The sequence below is a fragment of the Magnolia sinica genome, chromosome 14 (genome assembly GCF_029962835.1).
Source record: "Magnolia sinica isolate HGM2019 chromosome 14, MsV1, whole genome shotgun sequence".
Lineage (NCBI taxonomy): Eukaryota > Viridiplantae > Streptophyta > Magnoliopsida > Magnoliales > Magnoliaceae > Magnolia > Magnolia sinica.
Window position 1 is genome coordinate 78,232,436 of NC_080586.1, and position 13,840 is coordinate 78,246,275.

Sequence of the window (13,840 nt, forward strand, 5' to 3'; positions counted from 1 at the left end):
TCAATCTCATATGGGCCCCACAATGATGTATTTATTATATCCATGCCGTTCATCCATTTTGCAGGATTATTTTAAATCATTTGAAAAAAAAAAATATTTAAAACTAAAATGACCACACCAAACATAGTAATGGGATAATGATTTTCATCATTTTTAACCATTCGAATCGCACCTAACCCGACTCGGTTTTTCTGAACGAGTCGAATACGGTTCGGGTCAGACCAACCGTGTGTCGGGTCGGATTGAGTCCTATGTTCTGGACTCGGTCCCGGATCGGAACGGATTCGGGTCAGCTCAGTTAAATTTCGGACAGGCTCGGGTTAGCCCTAATCCGATCCGACTCGGACCGATGCCCACCTCTAATGACGATCGAGTGTCTTTAATCCTACTGTAAAGAAGACCGGTGTCACCATCGGTTCAACTAAATTTATAGATGATTTCTCAGATTGCATGACGTAATCTTTTACACATTTTTAGTTCGATCGGTGGATGTGAGTTGGTTCCTTCGGTTCAACTAAATGTCTCATCGGTCCGACCAACTGTAGATATCTCACCCAGGCTAGAGAAAGCAAGGACGTTCCTCAGAAGGAAGTCCGGTTGGGGAAACCCCAACTATTCCCTAATCCTAACCCTAACCTACTCTAACCATTCCCTAAACCCTCACCCTAGCCTAAATCCCAACCTAAGCCCTAACCACCACCCAAGCCAGTGTATAACTGAAAATCGATCCAATTCCCAAAAACACACCCAACCATTTTGAGTCGAACATCCGAAAACAAGCTTTGGGCCGACCCAAGATCCCGAAGCAAGCCCACTAGCAAAAGCCCAGAGGGAACCTAGCCCGGGCGATAGTCTGACTACCACGAGTAGAGCTGGGCATCGAACCGAGTCGGATCGGATTTGGTCCAACTCGGTACGGTCCGAAAGATGCCTGGACTGATCCGAACCCGACCCGATCCGCGACCGAGTCCAGAACACCTTACTCGAACAGATCCATTACATGCTTGGCCTGACCCGAACCGATTCCGACTCGGTCAAGGAAATCGAGTTGGATCGGATTGGCTAAGGATCGAATTTTTCAATGGTGAAAATCATTATCCTCACTACTATTTTCGGTGTGGTCTATTTGAGCTTTAAATATGATTCATTTTTTTTCTAAATGCTTTAAAATGATCACAAAAAATGGATAAACGGTATGGATATATTAAATACATCGTTGTGGGGCCCATGTAACGTGGATCTTATTTGAGCCGTTCGTACAACTCGGAGCTCGAGAATACAGCTGGCCTGTATTGACATGCACGGCATGCTAGCAGGGGTGCGGATTTCTTGTGAAAGCGTTTCGCATAAAGTTCGTGTGTTGGGATCGTAGGTGGGGCCCACCGTGATGTTTTTCAGGAATCCACTCCGTTCATCCATTTTTTGAGATCATTTTAGAACATAAGACCAAAAGTGAGCAGGATCCAAGACTTAAGTTGGCTGTATTAAAGGAAAAGGTGGTTAGGTAAATTCCTACCGTTGAAACCTCCCTGGGTTCGACGGTGATGTTTACATGACATCCATACCGTTAATAACGTCATTCCTACTAGGATGAACTGAAAAAATAAATATTAGCATGATTCAAAAAGTCTGTGGCCCCACGAATATTTCAACTGTGGACGTTCAATTATCACTTTTTCGCCCCACTTGAGCATTGGATACGATTCATTTTTAGCCTAATGTACTGAAATGAACTCACAAAACGTATGGACGGGGAGGATTTCGCACAAACATCGTAATGGGTCCCACATGGGTTCCCAGCGTAGGAACTTCTTTTCGCAGGAAATCCGCATCCGTCTTGGCACGACACGTACCTACAGCTAGCTATAGCTAGCTTGTGTGGTACACGGAAACGGATTGGCTACTCCCCCTGCCACCAGCCCCGTGGCTAGTGGTCGGTGCTCTGTGGGCCCCAACATGATGTATGTGTTTCATCCATTCCGTTCATCCATTTTTAAAGATCATTTTAGTGCTTGATCCCAAAATTGAGAGATATATAAATCTCAGGTGGACCACACCACATGAAAACAATAGTTATTGGATATCCACCATTAAAATCCTCCTAAGGCCTACTGTATTGTTTATTTGACATCCAATTTGTTGATTAGGTCATACAGGCTTAGATAAAGGGAAAAAATAAAAATTAGCTTGATCCAAAACTTTTATGGCCCCCAAAATGTTTTAAATGGTCGATGCTCATTCAAAACTGTTTCCTTTAATGTGGTCCACTTGAGATTGAGATATACCTCATCTTTAGTCTCAGGCCTTAAAATGATCTTTAAAAATATTATTAAATTAATGTGTGTCTATAAAATTTGAAATATTAACATATAACTATTTTAACAATAAGTTTCCATACACCCAATGAATAATTTCTAACCTAACGTTTTTATCCCACATCCACCTTGTCCAATAGTTTGGCCCTACCGTGGAGATCACCTTCTGCAAAATTCATCCAAGCCATTCATCAATGAACTACACTATAGAAAATAATGTATGGTTACTGATAATAGTAAAAAAGAAATATAGTTCACTGGATGAGTATTTATTTTCTATTTTTTTTATAAGGTGATCTCCGTGATAATTCCAACATATTAGAGTGACTTGGATGTCACACAAGCATAAAAGGTTGGAAGTTATTGGCTGGGTGGACTGTAACTTGTTGTGTTAAAGACCTTCTCTACTAAGGTCTATGGAAGCAGAGTGCGTACTGCCCCAAGACCAGAATCCGTCCACTCAGGGCTCCTTGGAGCCCACCGTGATGTATGGTTTTTTTCCATGACGTCCATCTATTTTTTCAGACTACTTAAAAGGTATAAACCCAAAAACTAGCTAGGTAGATCCAAGGCTCAAGTGGACCACACAGTAGGGATTGAACTCACACCATTGAAAGCTTCTTGTGAGCCACAGAAATTTTGGATCAAACTGATATCTTAAAAAAAAAAAAAAAAAAAAAACACGCACACACACCACCATACACTCACGCCATGGTGGGATTTCACCACCTATGGGTACTCAAACCCTCAACCAGGTGTTGAAACTTCTTGTGAGCCGCAGAAATTTTGGATCAAACTGATATCTAGTGCTTTCCCTTCATCCATATCTATATGACCTTATGAACATAAACATCAAAGGTGCGGCCGGGATGAATTGATCCTTGGATCACTCTCACACATTATACGTACTCTCTCTATCACTCTTTCAACAACTTAGAGAATCATCTTATTATTATCATTATCCAATACTTATCCTAAAGAAATAAGTGTCAACTAATCAATCCTGGTCTGCCGATATTCAACTCTTAAATAGACCCATATCATCAAATTCCATGTTCTCACATCTTTTGGGGATTTTTCTTATAAAAACTTCAACTTGAATAAAATCAAATTTTAATTATTAAATTAATGTGTGTGTATAACATTAGAAATATTAACATATAACTATTTCAACAATAAGTTTCCATACACCCAATGGATAATTTCCAACCTATTGTGTTTATCGGACATCCACCTCGTCTAATTGTTTGGCCCGACCACGGAGATCACCTTCTGTAAAAGTCATCCAAGCCATTCATCAATGAGCTACACTGTTGAAAATAATGTATGGTTACTGATAAACAACAACCTGTTTGTGTGGCCCATCTGTCGAGGTGGATGGTGCTGATTTTTATGCAAGGTAATCCTAATGATGAGCCACATATTGGACGGGTTGGATGTTGCGTATACATGCCATGGTGCAAGTTATTTGCTGGGTAGACAGTAAATTATGGTCCAACTAATTGGATGCTAGCATCCGTCTATAGACACTCTTATAGATGGTTCAGTACGGTAAAACAGCAAAACTAAGCAAATGCATAGTTGTGATTGTAAGTGTTTGTATGGTAGTGGAGTTAATGATTTCCATTAATAGTTCACTTGTTTACTTATATTAAACTATTAAAATGAGTGAACAGTTTGATGGCTAAATAGTGTTGAAACAACTTGAAATTAGTCGTCTTTAAAATCTTATTGAGTTAGCTTTCCAATAAGGCCAAGATAATGCAATTTTAACACCGTAACAAGAATAAAAGATAATTTTGTTATTTTAATAATTTTTTGAAATAAATTATTATGACTAAAAGTTATGATGCGGAATGAAGCATCTATATTAAGTTTGTGCATTATTATACTTTTATTATATTGTAATTTGATAGTTGATTGATTTTTTAAAATTGAAATTTTACTTCTCTTTGTGAAAGAAGAGGGAGAGAGAGAGAGACGTGTTCCCATCACTGGATACATGGGAGAGAACTTAATGCTGCGAGTGCATGGATAAAGAGAAGAGTCCATCGCATTTGGTTTTAAAAAGTAGCCCTTAAATCTGCAAGTAAAGAGAAATCTCTAAAAAAAGAAGAAATTAAAAAAAATATTACAGAGTCTATTTACAAAGCCTTCTCATGTAACTTATGCAAGTCATAAACCCTAAATTAATAATTTTTTCAAAATGGTAATTTTTTTCTAAAATAATAATTACTAAAAGTAGTAGACAACTTCTAAATTAACTAAAACTCTTTCTCATAACTCAAACAATAACTTTAAGCTATTATAAAATTCTCCAAATCTTATATTATACTAAAAATAGCAAAAAACAATAGCTTACTAAAAATAGTAAATTCTTGACTTTAAACTGAAAATTAACTCATAAAATGACTTATTTTTAGAGGGTTGCCTTGTACATATTTTACTATTGTTTGGTCTGCCTAAATCGTGTATGAGGCTGATTTTTGTGCCCTGCCTAACATGGAGTAAGGCATCTTGTGGTTAGGGTGGATTTGACATAAATATCACGGTGGGGCCCACTGAGCCATTGTCCCCTTTCCTCACATGCCGACCCTAACTTCGGTTAAAAAATCAAATTGAAAATACTCCAATGATGATTGCATAAATTAATAAGATAGCTTATTAAGAACTTTAATTTTTGAAAAAGGTATTGGAATGTAAATTCTATATTAAATAGGTCGATTTAGCATCTTGTTACATGAAAAAATCAATTTGCGTTGAGCCTAGCCCCAGGCACTAAGAGGCTAACCGAGCCCATCACAGCCCCTATAAAAGAACGCTGTGTGAATGTAATTCCTTAACCGAGATAGTGCATATTCATTCACCCATTTCCTTTTCTTTTATTTTTATTTTTATTTTTTTGAGAGAACCAAATTTTTATTAAAAAACAGCAACTACAATACAAAGACGACAAGATGACGACCCGATTACATCCTAAGAAAATCAAAATTACAACCCTTGAGTTTAGAAACACAAGAGGCCCATTCGTCTGCAAGTAACCTAGCCCTTTGGAAAGACGACTCCGCTGACTTACTTTCATTCATGAAATGTCCCACATTTCTTTCTTCTCAAACTACTAACTAAACTGCATGCAAAGCCATTCTCCACAGCAATGTCATAACCCTTCCGAGGCTTACACCATACCAAGCAAGCTAAAGATCATCCATCAACTTTAGAAAAGATTAAGAGACTTTAAAACAGGTCAGGAAATCTGGCCAAATAGACCTTGTATATTGGCAATGGACAAATAAATGACCAACTGATTTCTCATTGTTCATGCAACATAGGCATATATTTGAAATAATCATTGATCTTTTCGGAAGATTGTTGATAGTTAAGACCATCTTTCTTTCCACTAACCACCCCAAAGCCACTATCTTTAGAGGGAATAAAAAGACGGAACTAAGGAGCTAGACTTATCAACTCTCCAAACCATCTATCCGACAAAGATAGATACCGTCCAAAAGCTCCACAAATTATTCACCAACCTCTTTATCTGAAAGGAATCGCCTACATGGGGTTTAAACATTACTCCACCACAATCGCCTACATGCCTAAAGAACATTACTACACCACAGTCACCAATTCAATTCCCAGCTCTCTCCATTACCTCTACCCCTAAAAAATCATTCAAAGAAGCAGCTATTGCAGAGCTCAATACTCAACAGCAATCACCTCATTCCCAATAATAAAAAAGGAGGCCTGCCACAACCACGAGAATCCAAGATGAGACGGTAGATTCAAGGGAAATTAAATTTGAAAGGGGAGTTCCCCACCCAACCATTATCCCAAAATTGGATTTATTTTTATTTTTTATTTTTCCCTGAGGAGAAACGGACTCCTCCCATATTGCCATAGACATTCAATAACTAGAAGATTACAGTCGTCCACACCAACTTATTTTTAAGCACACGTAATTTTCCTCATATAACTCCCTTCTAAAGTGTCACCCAAACCTTTAAAGCCATTTCCCAAGCAACGCCATATCCGTGGATTTCGAATCTTTTATCCTCTTCCTATGCATTGAACTTCTTTTTATCCTCCACCCATCTATGTATTTGAATCCTTATGAGATGAGAAATGCAAGCTAAGATAATTTGCATGAGGTAGATGAGCGTGAACCTGCTCGCGGTGGCCCACCTTATGAATGACTAGGATCTTTCCCAGTCATGCCACATTGGCAAGTATGCCATTATTACTACTTCAATCACTCTTCCTCTTATTGCCTGAGAATCTCTCTTTTGAGATCACGCAGGGAGAGAATAGGGCTGAATATGGGCTGAGCCCTTCCAGTCTGGGCTGGACCAGGGTTACCAAACGGTTAGGGGCTAGGGCCGGGCTTGGTCCACCCCTGCCCAGCCCTGGACGTGGATTAGCTGCTGAACTCGCTACTGAAGTGACGTCACCACGTTCTGTGAGCCCCACCATGATGTATGTGTTGTATCCAAACCGTCCATCCATTTGGAGAGATCATTTTAGTGTATGATGCAAAGAATGAGACAGATCCAAAGCTCAGTGGACCCCACCACAGAAAAAAGTGGGGATTGAACACCTACCATTAAAAACTTCTTTGGGCCATGGAAGATTTCGATCAAGCTGATACTTGTGTTTTCCCGTATTCAATGTCTGTGTTAACTTTTAAACAGATTAGATCTCAAATAAACATCATGGTGGGTCCCAGGAAGGTTTCAACGGTGGGTAGGCGTCACTGTCCCCATGGTTTTTTTGTGGTGGGGTCCACATGACCTTTGGATCTGCCTCATCCTTTGTCTCATGACCTAAAATGATCTCTCCAAGTGGATGAATGGTGTGGATACAACACATACATCAAGGTGGGACCAAAGCATGTGGTGACGTCACCTCAGTAGCCAGACTGGCTACTGTCGGGTTCAGTAGCTAGTCCACGTCCGCCAGCCATAGCCTGACGAGGATTTCCTGCAACAGGCTTTTGCAGGCACTGGGAACTTATGTGGGGCCCACATGATGTTTTTGATAAATCCACCACGTACATCCGCTTTTTGAGCTCATTTTAGCACAAGAGACCAAAGATAAGCCTGTTCCAGGACTCAGGTGTGCCGACAAGATGAGAATTGAACGTCCACAGTTGAAATATTCGTGGGCCATACAAGTTTTTAATCAGACTATTATTTGTTTTTTCAGTTCATCCTAGTAGGAATGACGTTATGAACGGTATGGATGGCATATAAGCATCACTGTCGACCCAAGGAGATTTCAACGGTAAAAATTTCCCTACAGACCTTGTCTTTTAATGAGGCGCACTTAAGTCTTGGATCAGGCTTATTTTTTGTCTCTGGTCCTAAAATGAGCTCAAAAAACGGATGGACGTAATGGATTTATTAAAAACATCATGGTGGCCCCATATAGGTTACCAGAGCAGGAACTTGCAGGAAATCCGCGTCCGCCATAGCCCGTCCTGTTGCCACCCGTATCCCTACAAGATGGTTATGACCTCAGCCATTGATGAATTTCATGTATATTTAGAAATGGACTACAACAACCTCACCTAACCATAATCATGTAAGCCATGTAATAGGGACGTCGGTGCCCTTCATAACGTGGCCCCAGTTTGAAGATGTGTTGCTTAGATGTCCCTCACATGGGCCACGTTTGCCTGATGGGTTTAAAGGTACAGGGGGATGTAACAAACGTCAATCGAAAAGGAATGCTTCTATGTTTACGCTCACAGGTCCATTAGATCGGCAAGCATGATGATTTCTAGCACGGCCATCCACGCTGGAGCTTGCCAGAAAAATGGCCTGGATTCATAAGTAATGGTTCGTCTGATCAATGTCATTGGTGATGACGATCGAGTGTCTCTAATCCTACTGTAAAGAATCCCATGGATCTCCAGACAATCCACCGACAACACCATAATTACCTAGAAATCCATGCCATCCACCCTGATACCATTCAATCCCTCCTAATCCACCCGGCCAAACGGGCCCTAAATGTCTCATCGGTCCGACCAACTGTAGATATCTCACCCAGGCTAGAGAAAGCAAGGACGTTCCTCAGAAGGAAGCCCGGAAACCCCAACCATTCCCTAATCCTAACCCTAACCTACTCCAACCATTCCCTAAACCCTAACCCTAGCCTAAATCCCAACCTAAGCCTTAACCACCACCCAAGCCAGTGTATAACTGAAAATCAATCCAATTCCCAAAAACACACCCAACCATTTTGAGTCGAACATCTGAAAACAAGCTTTGGGCCGACCCAAGATCCCGAAGCAAGCCCACTAGCAAAAGCCCAGAGGGAACCCAGCCTGGGCGATAGTCTGACTACCATGAGTAGAGTTGGGCATCGAACCGAGTCGGATCGGATTTGGTCTAACTCGGTACGGTCCGAAAGATGCCTGGACTGATCCGAACCCAACCCGATCCGCGACCGAGTCCAGAACACCTTACCCGAACAGATCCGTTACATGCTTAGCCTGACCCGAACCGATTCTGACTCGGTCAAGAAAACCGAGTTGGATCGGATTGGCTAAGGATCGAATTTTTCAATGGTGAAAATCATTATCCTCACTACTATTTTCGATGTGGTTCATTTGAGCTTTAAATATGATTCATTTTTTTTTCTAAATGCTTTAAAATGATTACAAAAAATGGATAAACGGTATGGATATATTAAATACATTATTGTGAGGCCCATGTAACGTGGATCTTATTTGAGCCATTTGTACAACTCGGAGCTCGAGAATACAGCTGGCCTGTATTTACGTGCACGACACGCTAGCAGGGGCACGGATTTCCTGCGAAAGCGTTTCGCATAAAGTTCGTGTGTTGGGATCGTAAGGGGGCCCACCGTGATGTTTTTCAGGAATCCACTCCGTTCATCCATTTTTTGAGATCATTTTAGAACATGAGATCAAAAGTGAGCAGGATCCAAGACTTAAGTGGGCTGTATTAAAGGAAAAGGTCGTTAGGTAAATTCCTACCGTTGAAACCTCCCTGGGTTCGACGGTGATGTTTACATGACATCCATACCGTTAATAACGTCATTCCTAATGGGATGAACTGAAAAAAATAAATATTAGCATGATTCAAAACGTCTGTGGCCCCACGAATATTTCAACTGTGGACGTTCAATTATCACTTTTTCGACCCACTAGCGAATTGGATACGATTCATTTTTAGCCTAATGTACTGAAATGAACTCACAAAACGTATGGATGAGGAGGATTTCGCACAAACATCGCAGTGCGTCCCACATGGGTTCCCAGTGCAAGAACTTCCTTTCGTAGGAAATCCGCATCTGTCTTGGCACGACACGTACTTACAGCTAGCTATAGCTAGCTTGTGTGGTACATGGAAACTGATTGGCTACTCCCCCTGCCACCAGCCTCGTGGCTAGTGGTCAGTGCTCTATGGGCCCCAACATGAGGTATGCGTTTCATCCATTCTATCCATCCATTTTTAAACATCATTTTAGTGCTTGATCCCAAAATTGAGAGATATATAAATCTCAGGTGGACCACACCACATGAAAACAATAGTTATTAGATATCCACCATTAAAATCCTCCTAAGGCCTACTGTACTGTTTATTTGACATCCAATCTGTTGATTAGGTCATACAGGTTCAGATAAAGGGAAAAAACAAAAATCAGCTTGATCTAAAACTTTTATGGCCCCCAAAATGTTTTGAATGGTCGATACTCATTCAAAATTGTTTCCTTTAATGTGGTCCACATGAGATTGAGATATACCTCATCTTTAGTCTCAGGCCTTAAAATGATCTTTAAAAATATATGGACGGCATGGATGAAACAAATACATCATGATGGGGCCCACAGAGCACCGACCACCAGCCATTGGCTGGTGGTGTCAGGGGGAGTAGTCAATCTGTTTCCGTGGTACATCGGCGAATCCTCTTATTGTATTGAGTAAACTCTGTTGGGGCCCACCTTGAATGCATGTGATTTATCCACGTCGTCCATTCGTTTTTCCATATCATTTTAGTGGTTGAACCTAAAATTGATGAATATCCAAAGCCTTAAAATGAGCTCGCCAAATGGATGGACGGTTTGGATATAAAACATACCTGCAACTCTCTTTCTCTTTCCCTCTTTCTCTCTTCCATACACAAGATCATTTCTCAATATATCTCTCTCCAGTAGAGATATCCAAGCTCCAAAACCTTCTTCTTTAACAGAAATAGAGAGACATACAAAGAGAGAATCACAGATATAGAGAGATAGAGAGAGATAGAGAGCACATTGGGCGGGATTTTTTGGCGTCGAACCTAAAGTCTAGGCGGTAAAAGTTGTATATATATATATATATATATATATATATATATATATATATATATATATATATATATATGGTCCGAATCGGGTCGGTTCGAATCAGATCCAATCGGATTGGGTTCCAGATCGGGTCAGTTCAGAACAAGGCTTACCTAAATTCGACCCGAAAATAATTCGGATCTGGATTACGCTACCCGATCTTGACCATGGATTCTGTTCGAATCGGGTCGGATCTACCGGTTTGGGTATGAAATGCTCAGCTCTAACTACGAGAGTGTCGTTCCTTATCCGATAGGTGTCCCCTCTGAGCACATAGTTGTCCCCCCTTCCAAAGTCAACTTTCATATGAAATTACCCCCGAAGTTCACCCTATTTACCCTTTTACCAAATCCTAAGAGCTTATAAGAGCATGCCACATGGCATTTCTCTCTCCTCAACCAATCACAAGCCGCCATGTCAGCTTTTACCCTCCATAAACCCAACAATTATCAAAATGTCATCACAAAAGGCTATAAATAGTCTTCAACTCTCCTCATTTCACGCAACAATTCCATTTCCCAAATTTAATAAGGGGAGAGTAAGAGAGAGAGGAAGAGAGTGAGAGTGAAAGGAAGCTCCAAGCCTTCAAGCCCCAATCTTTTAGTTTTCCCTTAGCCTCCTCCAAGCCATCCTCAATCCTACAATCCTATCCGAGTTGGTCATGGTGTACTCCATGCCCTAGCTATCTCAAGAGCAAGCCAAAGATCATATCATCTTCCACCAAAACATTTATCATATCATCTTTTCCCTGCTCAACCCCCTTGCTACTCGAGATCACTATCGAATGTATGCTCTATGACTTACCGTATATCATATCTTGTCACATCAGAAACTCATGGTGATCTAGTCCACTTTTTTTTTTTATTACATTAGCATCATTACATCCATTTTCTAGACATCCCTCGGACGTATGCTTTATAGTTTGTTGGAATCCCGGATCTTGCTACATCAGAAATCTGAATGTGCCTAGTCCCACTTCGACCATATCATTTGTCCCTCAAGATTACTTTATTACATGGAGTAGAGACCTTACACTTGTACAGGCAAAGAGAGTGTCTCACACCTTCCCTCTTTATAACTGAGGTCCCTTACTCAAAATCCTGGATCGTAGACAAGGAGTCAACTTAAAGCAAGAGAGTCCTCAGATTCTCTAACTTTACATATTCGGCAAGTTCTAGCCGACTGCGGGATTTTGAGATTAAGTGGCTAGTGGCGACTCCAAATCTACACTGCATCATTAATCCAAATCAGTTAAAAACACCCCCACAACCATAAAAATAAAAAAACATAACAAACCAGCGTGGGCACCGATTTTCCAACGCTCACACCAACATAACGCATAAGTTTGAGAAAGTGTAGGTTTTGTTTTCTAATTTTGTCTCTTAATTGCAATAGGGTTAAAGGTGAGAGCATAGAACAAATATTCAAGGATTTTGGAGGGAAAGTTAGAATTTCTACTTTAACTTGTTCCATCTCTTATAACCATCTTCCAATTATAGTGGATTGATCGTTGCTTCGTATTGTGTTTTTTTTTTACAAGGATTTTTCACATTAAAACTCATATTCTCCATAGTTGCTTGTATTTTTTTTTATTCTCTATCGCTTGTTTGATTTTGATATTAGGTTGCTTCTGCTCTCAACAAGTGGTATCAGAGTGTATGATGAGGTATTAGTTTGAATTTAGAAACATGGCATCGAGGGGCGAATGTAAAATCCTAGAAAGAGAAGTATACAGGTAAAAATAACTTTAAACTTTAAGGGTTGAAGATGAAAGTCGTCTTGATTCAGCAAGGACATGAGCATGCATTTCTTAGTAAAGTGCATCATCTAGAATCTATGAAGGAAGAAGATTGGGATGAACTTAATCAGTGGGTGATTAGCACAAGCCGAATGTGTTTGGCCCATGAAGTCATTTACAATGTCATCGATGAGACGACTACTGCAAGCTTATAGGCGACGTTAGAGAGAATCTACATGATGAAGTTGCTCACCAATCGTCTATATCTGAAGAAACAATTTTATACTCTGAAGATGGCGAAAGGGTCGGATCTCTCTGAGCACATTAACATCTTTAATAAGCTAGTTTGTAGTGGAAGTGAAGATCGAAGAAAAGTATCTGGTTGATACTCTTTGCTATGGTAGGGATACCTTAGATGTCAAGACCATTATCTCAGCCCTTCGTTGAAGCAGTTGAGAAGGAAGAGAAGATGCGAATGTACTTCTATAGTTGCATTGTTTGCTCGGTGTAACAATTCTAAGATTGCATACCCAAGTGTAGGTAGTGAAGTAGTAAAGTACTCAATGAGTCCAAGGTCGATTCACAGGGACAAGTGGGTAAAAATACTACTAGAACTAGAAGAATATGGATTTTCCCGTTAGGAAAATTTTGAAATTGCGTAGAAACAAGTAATAAGAAAACTAATGCGCGCACTAGGGATCTGCTTCTAATTAATCATTAATTCTAATTTATAAATATAACCTTATAACTCAATTGGAATCAAATAAGGATTTGTTCCAATTGAAAGATGAAATAGTTAAAACAAATAATAATTCTCAACAAATATATGAATCTCAATTTATCAATCTAAACTTGAAAAACTAAGTAATATGATCGTAAGGAATTCGAAGCAACTATTTTACCGAGTGTTAATAATAGATCAAGGGATTTTACAGATCAATATTTTCACCAAACTAAGAATTCAATTAAATCAATCAAACCATCAATATTGAATTTTAAAAAATAATTAAAAAATAAGAATTCATTAAAAGGTTCACCCCTTAACCTTAGCTAAGAGATCAACTAACCATAGCTAATTAGAACTAATCCCAAAGAAGAAAAATATAAAAAATTAAAACTAGAAAAGAAGAGAAAGAAGAAAACTAGAAGCAGATGAAGATTCTTTTCTTCTCACTCTCTCTCTCTCTCTCTTTGTTTGTTATATACCTTAATCACGCTTTAGAACATCCTTTAAATAGAGTTTTTTCACTGATTTAAACAAATCTCGCACTTATACAAAATCGCGCAAACGGTCGATTAAACTTTTGATCGAATTGACGACAATCAATGGCCATCGATCGAATCAAAGGTCATCCTTGTTTGAATCGAATGTGCTAAAAAATGTTCAACGACCAATTTGAATTTTCTGAAATTATCTTGATCCAATTGATTT